The sequence below is a fragment of the Crassostrea angulata genome, chromosome 1, assembly GCF_025612915.1.
Source record: "Crassostrea angulata isolate pt1a10 chromosome 1, ASM2561291v2, whole genome shotgun sequence".
Lineage (NCBI taxonomy): Eukaryota > Metazoa > Mollusca > Bivalvia > Ostreida > Ostreidae > Magallana > Magallana angulata.
The window spans coordinates 3,541,718-3,550,091 of NC_069111.1; the positions used below are offsets into that span (position 1 = coordinate 3,541,718).

Sequence of the window (8,374 nt, forward strand, 5' to 3'; positions counted from 1 at the left end):
TACTTAGTTATGATGTCCACTGAGTTCCTCTACCTAGATTGTGAAATTCATGGCCCCTGGGTCAGGGATTAAGGACAATGGGGGTGTTAATGCGTTAATAGTGTTAATGCATATAATGATTAAAATTGTTATTCTCTATTCTCACACATCTGTATAAAAAACTGACTTATAATTATGTTTACCAGGAAGTCCTCTACTGAAATTTTAATTTCATGTCCCCTGGAGTATTGGTTTTGACTCTAGGGCAGGGCCAAAATGGATTTTAGGGCCTTAGTTCGGAGAAAGAACTTGTGTAATTTCAGTGAATTTTTTCTTAAAACCATCTTAGCATTATTGTGTATGATTCCTTATTTCGCTTTAAAATTGAACCTGTAACAAACAAGTTTGTTCACTTTTTGGACTAATTGGTTTGAAATGTGTATTCATGTATATTTATATAGCCTATTTTAATTAAGGGATGCTTAATGAACAAGATTTAAAATGAATCAAACACATGTTTTCAATTGATTACTCATATTCAGTCAAAGGCACATTGAGGGTGGCATTATTTACTATTCCGAGTTGACACAGGTGAAGCAAGTGCTGCTCATGCTGTATCTGAAGCTGTTGCTCAGCAACCGCAAGACGCCGGTCCTCAATCTTGAGACGCTTCTCCTAGGTGTCAAGTCTTCTTTCCTCTATCTCAAGTTCTCTTTTCTCAATACCCGGCCTCTCCTCTTCTGCTGTCAAAGTCTCGTTATGAGGTCATCCCTTTGCGGAGATTCACTATTAACGGTTCTTTTTGTGCCCTTTCTGCTTAAACGCTAGTTTTCAACGGAAAGTTGACATTGTGAAAAAAAAAATAGATAAATCTTTCTAAATACAATGCAAAACAACGTAATAATTAATTTCACTTGTTTCAGTATTTAGAATATAAAATTATAGGATATATTCCACGTGAAAGATGTATGTTTAAAATAGCTTAGTGCACATGTAATTACCTATTGAAGCATGTGTCATGTTGATTAGAGATGCTAATAATGCATCCATGGTCGTATAAGAGTCTGAGACATCAATGCCACCTTCAACTCCGGATATGGAAGTTTCTCTTATAATTCCCTCTATCTTCTCGTCTATGGGTCGTGATGCAGCTTCTGATGGCAAACGCCTCTCTCCCGTCTTCCTTTGCTCTCTCCTATTAAAGGCTAGCTTTCTCCTACTTTCACTGCTCAAGCAAATCCACTTCTTCCTTTCTTCCCCTGTCCTGACGTACCCTGTTGCGTTTACTGCATTCAATTGTAATGCCACTTTTTTCCATGCATCTTGCTTTAAAGCATTTGAGACAGTGGAGTTTTGTTTTGAAAAAGGAATGTTTTTCTTATTAATTGTTAATACAGATATTTCTGCAGCCGAAAAATTTGGACACCTTTTTGCAATTTTTGAGCTTACTTAATTCCGTTTTTCTAACCGCACGGACTTTCGATTTCCTACAATTTACTGGTCACAACTGAGTGCTTTTAAACACCATACTTTGTTGTTTTTTTCTTGTATGGACACAACTGTAGGGGTGGATCACATTACGTGTAATGATATGATTACAATATATTTTATATCTCTTATTTTCTGTTAAAATTTTATATCTTTATATGTATTTTTTTTCAAAATTGTATTCCATGAGCGTACATTGTATACTATTATAGCAAGTCAACAATTTTCTCACTTCTGAACACAAGAGGTCAATTGGCCTTAACGGTCACCTGAGTAGCATATATCCCATACACAAACTTGTCATGGAGTCTCATATATGCATCTAATTAATTAGGTTTCATACTGGAGTAGAAAAATTATAAATTTTTAATGACAACCACATTTAATTCAAAAAGAACTGTGAAACCTATACTTTTGTTGAAAAACTAAAAGATCTGGTCTACAAAATAATGAATTCAGTTTTCCTTTCAGGTGTGTGGGAGTAAAGAAGTTAATTTTTTAAAGTTATATGCATTAACATCTATACATCCATTTTGGCCCTGCCCTGGAGTCAAAACCCATACCCCAGGGGACATGAAAATTAGAATTTTAGTAGAGGACTTCCTGGTAAACATAATTATTTGTCGTTTTTTTATATATAGATGTGTGAGAATAGAGCAAAAGATTTAAACACTATATGCATTAACACTTTATTGCCATATTGCCCCCCCCCCCCCCTCATGTCCTGACCCAGGGGCCATGAATTTCACAATTTAGGTAAAAGAGATTGTGGATATCATAACCATGTATTCAGTTTTTTGCCCACATGTGTGGGAGTAGAGAAGAGGATTTTTTAAGATTTAAAACATTTTTACTATATGGCCATATTGTCCCCACCCTAGAGCCTGAACACCTAACAAAGGGGTCATGAATTTCACAATTTTAGTAGAGGGCCTCATGGACATCATAACCATGCATTTAGTTTTTAACAAATATATATGGGAGTAGAGAAGAAGATTTTCTCAGATGTAATACATTTTTACTATTTGGCAATATTGGCCCCACCCTAGAGCCTGAACCCCTGACCGAGGGGTCATGAATTTCACAATTAAGGTAGAGGGCTTCATGGACATCATAACCATGCATTTAGTTTTTAACAAATATATATGGGAGTAGAGAAGATTTTCTAAGGTTTAATACATTACTATTTGGCCATATCGGCCCCACCCTAGAGCCTGAACCCCTGACCCAGGGGTCATGAATTTCACAATTTAGGTTAAGGGCTTCATGGACATCATTATCATGCATTTAGTTTTTAACAAATATATGTGATAGTAGAGAAGAAGATTTTCTAAGATTTAATACATTTTTACTATTTGGTCATATTGGCCCCAACCTAGAGCCTGAACCCCTGACCCAGGGGTCATTAATTTCACAATTTTAGTAGAGGGCTTCATGGACATCATAATCATGCATTACGTTTTTAACAAATATATATGGTAGTAAAGAAGAAGATTTTCTAAGATTTAATACATTTTACTGTATGGCCATATTGGCCCCACCCTAGAGCCAGAACCCCTGACCCAGGGGCCATAAATTTCACAATTGTGGTAGAGTGCCTCATGGACATCATAACCATGCATTTAGTTTTTTCCTCACATGCGTGGGAGTAGAGAAGAAGATTTTTAAAAATTTGGCTTTATTTTGCATATTTGGCCCCGCCCGTGGCACCCCAGGGGTGGTAGAGCCATAAGTTTCACAATTTAGATTCCTCTTACCATAGAGATGCTTCACACCAAAAATGGTAACAATAGGCCTGGTTGTTTTCAAGAAGAAGTTAAAATGTAAAATTGTTAACGCACGACGACGGACGTAGACCAATTGCAATAGGTCACCTGAGTGACTCAGGTGACCTAAAAAACCACTTATGAATACAGAAATAAATTCAACTAAGTATATTTTCATAAACTTTAAACAGGGTATTATTTCATTTTGGAATAATTATGTTTCGGAATTTAGTAAATTGTCAAATATTCATGTAGACGGCATTTGTAGATCGTAGAAAATGTTTTTCTGGTGGGATATGTTATAGAAACCAAGTTATGAAGATGTAAACCGTCATTTTTTTTTCTCTTTTACATTTTCATTGTAAATATACAATAACTAAACAAAGAGAAACCCAACGATTGTCACTTATTCATAACTAAATTACTATCAATAATTTTTAACAAAGATGCCGTCACTTGAACTAATAATACTAGTATATAATAAAAACTATAAATTATATGAAAGTTATGCTTGAATTCAATAATTGTTAATTAAAGGATGAGGTTAAACAATTTCATTTAAATATTTTAAATATATTATAAATATTTTATTCTTTTAAAAATGAGAGTCCCCAAACAGCATTATTAAGTCAGAAATCTTCTTGTCTTCCGCCAAAGAAAAGGCCTGGCATAACTACCAGATTCTACAGCCTTCACTTATTGATGAAATTTTCAAAATATCAAAAATCGCCAGCTTTCTGCTTTTATTTCACTTCAAACAGCTGAGAAAATCATTAGCAAATCACAATTTAAATTTAATTAACGTCAAAATGTAATACTGCAGGTAGCAAGGTTTTGAAATCTGATGAAAGAGATATTGTTGCTGACATTGCAGGCTTTATGCTATTTCGCTTCAAAAATTTTTGTTCACAACATGACTTTGAACAATGCCTAAATAGATAAACCGACAAAAATAGTTAAACCAAATTAGTATCTGTTAAATCTAGAGGTGCTCTGACGCAGCCGTCATCAGATAGATATTGTAGATTTTTTGTGATCTTGGAGGTAGTGTTCAGAAAGTTGTGTACTTCAATGTCTGTTCCTACACTTAATCAATTTACTGATTCCAAATTCTAGAACTATTCTGCAAGAACAGTTGGTTTTAACAATATTGTCCCGTTTTTCATAAAGTCAGGTGTCATGCAAAATGCAGGCAAATTATGGAAACTTTTTACATGAAAACAAAAATGGTTAGCAAGCAAAAAGCTCTTCGTAAGTCTATTGATTGATATTTATTTCTTGAAAGTTGTCTAAGAATTAAAGTATTAGAAAATTACAATAGGTTCTTGCTTTTTCAGCTACCGTACAATGTTATAAATGTTTTGGACAGAATCAATTTAAAAAGAGTTGTGCCTCTATGAAAAATGTTTTCATAAAAATCGTGCACTTTTTATATCTGTATTTGTAAGTTACCCACTGCATATTACTTTGTTAAGAGATGTATGATTTTAAACCCCAAATAGTGATGAAATTCTCCAAAAAAATTCAGGTGTTACACCAAGGTTTATTTTAACTAATCGGCATTAGATTATAGACTTTTTATTCATGTGTATTATTGTTATAGAAAGGCTTACCTTTTGTTATAATTTAACGAAAAACAAATATCTACAATTTTGATAAAAAAAAGATTTTGATCAGTTCATTGAATTACTTAGATTTTTAATTAATGTCTCTTGATTTTTTTAATTGGACTGTTTAAAACAGTTGGCTGTCTCTTCTTCCATGTCCTCCCTGCTGTGTTGCCCTTTGGATTAATTGTCATGGCAAGGGACCTTTGAAGTCTCAGCTGGTTTTCTTGGTAGTTGAAATATTGTTAAACAAAATTAGTTTGCTGAATTTATGATTATAAATTGTGTTTAACTTTGTAGCTAGGACATTTCAATAAAAACTTTTAAAAACCTGTAATTCCTGTTAGTTTATTAACTGATAGGTGTAGAAAAAGTTGATTTGGTAGTTGAATTAATGTTAAAACAAACAAGAATAAGTTTGCTGAATTTATGATTATAAATGGTATTTAACTTGGTAGCTTGGACATTTCAATAAAAACTTTTAAAAAACCTGTAATTCCTGTTAGTTTATTAACTGATAGGTGTAGAAAAGGTTGATTTTTATCATCATTGAAAACTCACTATAGATTTAACTTTCAGTGCTCTTGACAATTAAGAAATAAACAGCAATGTTAAAAAGTTTACCAGGATATGAACATGGTTGGTCATGTGATCAAATTTTATGAAGCCCAAAGGGCTTCTCAGAAGATTTGACCATGTACCAACAAAGTTCATATCAGGGTGAACTTTTAAACAATGCTGTTATTATTTATATTTGAAAAAGGCAAACCTTTAGAATTGTTAAAATAATGGAGATTTTATGTTTACAATATATACGTTATGTAATCATTGTGACATCATGAAAAAGTTCACACAAAGTTGAAAGTTTTTGCTACTCTTTAGGTTCATATAATGTTCATATAAGGAAACAAATTTGAAAATGTAAATTTTGGATATTGAGGGGAATTCACTCACTTGAACTGGTGTAGTTTTTATCATGTCTAGCCCCCGGCCCCCTGTGTCTCCCGAAACGTTCCTCAAGATGGTCTTGACAAAACACCTGGCTCAAGATGTATGGCACACATTGTCTCGAAAGATATAACGTACTGTCGACAAAGTCATTTACTGCAAGTTAAAAATTTATTTATGAATTTTGCTTGGTTATAAAATATTCACACCAGGTGATCCATTACTCCTGAGAATATAAAGTATATACATATATGTTTGTACAGTGTATTATGATTTGATTTAAGAATAACTCAGTAATTTGGTAACTGTAAATTGACTAACCTGTCATGACGATTCCTTCAATTGTCTGATGTGATAGGACCATCCATCTCGTTTTTCTCCTGCTTTGTAAATCCTGGCCTTGCTGTGACTGAGGCCTGCCAGTTACTAAAATAATCCAGGAATTCGCCTCTCAAAAACTAGAAGAAATAACAAAATTTTGGTTTGTGTACCATGAAATATTCCTTCTCGGCCAAAATTGGAAAAAATTAATATGTAATAATATTTTCATACTATTAAATGATCATTGTGTGAACCCAGAGGTATTAATGCATATCGAAGAGAATGTGCAGTATAAATATATTGGGGACAGACTATACAGTCTATGTGTACTCATCATACTCATAGTGTTAGAGTGACTGTTTGTCTTTATTGTCTATCAAAACACCTGTCCACCAGTTGGAAGAAGTTGGAGTTCTCTGCCATCTTTGGGCCTTAATATGCAGACATTACTCTACCAACAGATCTCCTTAACACCTAGACGTTTAATATAATATTTATTGCATAAGATTTCTGTATCTATTAAAGATCATTTTTCAGTGTTTGAAATAAAGCCAATGATTGATATATTATTTTCTTTTTCGCTGCTGCTAGAGCACGTTGGGAAGTGTGTACCTCTGCTGCCAGACGGACATTCACGGTCGATGAAGGAGTGAGATAAACATAAAGGAGTGAGATAAACATGGTCATACTTAAGCTTGGTCCTGTATAACTGTCCATGCATGTCATCGTAATAAACTGTCTCAACATGCGACCATAAAATGTTTGAGTTTGTATTCTAAAATAGTTTGTGATAGAAAAATGAATAACCATAAAAAGGTAATAGTTGCATAATTGTATTTTTTTTTATTATTGGACTGTACACATTATTTCAATTGCTCACCCACGGATATTTGGTGCCACCTGGACGAGACTTGTGGTCATTGTTTCTGATGGTTTTAATGAGGTGAGGGACAGAAGAAAAGAAACCGATATTTCTTTTTTCTTTGGAAAAAGTTGTCGGCAAAGAATACCACATCTTCGTTCCCTGTTCTGTGCAGCCTGTAAAGCCTCTGATTCGGAGACGCTTTGTCGCTGGTGGATAAGATCACCTAAATGTAAATATACCAGTTTATTTTGCACATCAAAAGTATGGTTTCAATCTAATTTAAGTGATAGTGTAGAAACTTTAGTATTCTTTTGAGGAAAATTTTATAAATCATTTGCAAGCTGTTTAATCTTGATATTTTAGGAATTGAACCTTCAATCCACAAATTATCTGAAGGTAGGCCACATCTTTGCAAAGAAGGGGGAACAACTCATCAGCAGTTGAAGGTCTTGTTTGGAAATGCCCAATGCTCATTTTGATGTTGGAATGAATTCGAATCACCATGAAAACAGACATGGGTGGCAATTCGTTTTGTTTCATCCTACATATAAGATTTTTTTGAAAAGGAATTAAAAGCGAAAGCGAAGTTAAAGTGAAAATAAGAAGATCTAAGAATGATATTAACAGAGGAAAAGTTTTGAGGACAACAGCGTTGAATTCCGCTTAGATCCTGATAATGAATTCGATGAAGATGATGATGTTCCGTTAGCGCTGTATGCTCAGAGATTCAACGGGTCATTTGAAGATATTGTTCGTGTGGACGAGAACGTGATAAGTGTTGAGACAAGATCCGAAGATGACATCGTCAACGATATTGTTGGCGTTAACTCTGAACCAATGATGACGAAGTCGTAGAATCGACAGATCTTCCAAATCCGGACGATGGCACTTACTCTATTCATTCGTTGAGGCAATGTCTTGAAAGAAGTGTAAATGCCTCAGAACGTCTCTTTACTTATCTGTGTGAAATTGAAAAGTTCATACACGCCAGTAAATCAAAGCAGTCAAAACTCGACGATTACTTTAACGTGGCATAATGCCCGAGATAAAAACCGGTTTATGTCGTGAACACATGCACATGTATCTATGTTTGTAAAATCAAAGCAGTCAAAACTCGACGATTACTGTAACGTGGCATAATGCCCGAGATAAAAACCGGTTTATGTCGTGAACACATGTACATGTATCTATGTTTGTAAATCTAATTTATTTTTATTGACTGCCACAATAAAAGAAATGTTAATAAGTTGTATACAATTTCATTGTCTACCACAATAAAAAATTCCGGAAATTATATATTGAATTGGTTCTATTTTTAATTTGCCAGACATGTATCCGGTTGCAAGTTTGTGGTATGAAGTTAAATGAAGAATAATGATAAGTTTTATTTCTTTATTTTT

The 8,374-nt window shown here is 33.9% G+C and overlaps 1 pseudogene; it reads right to left on the reverse strand.

Moving 5' to 3' along the window:
* Window positions 1–507: 507 nt before the first annotated feature.
* Window positions 508–6,830, reverse strand: LOC128176352 (uncharacterized; annotated as a pseudogene).
* Between the last annotated feature and the right edge of the window lie 1,544 nt (window positions 6,831–8,374).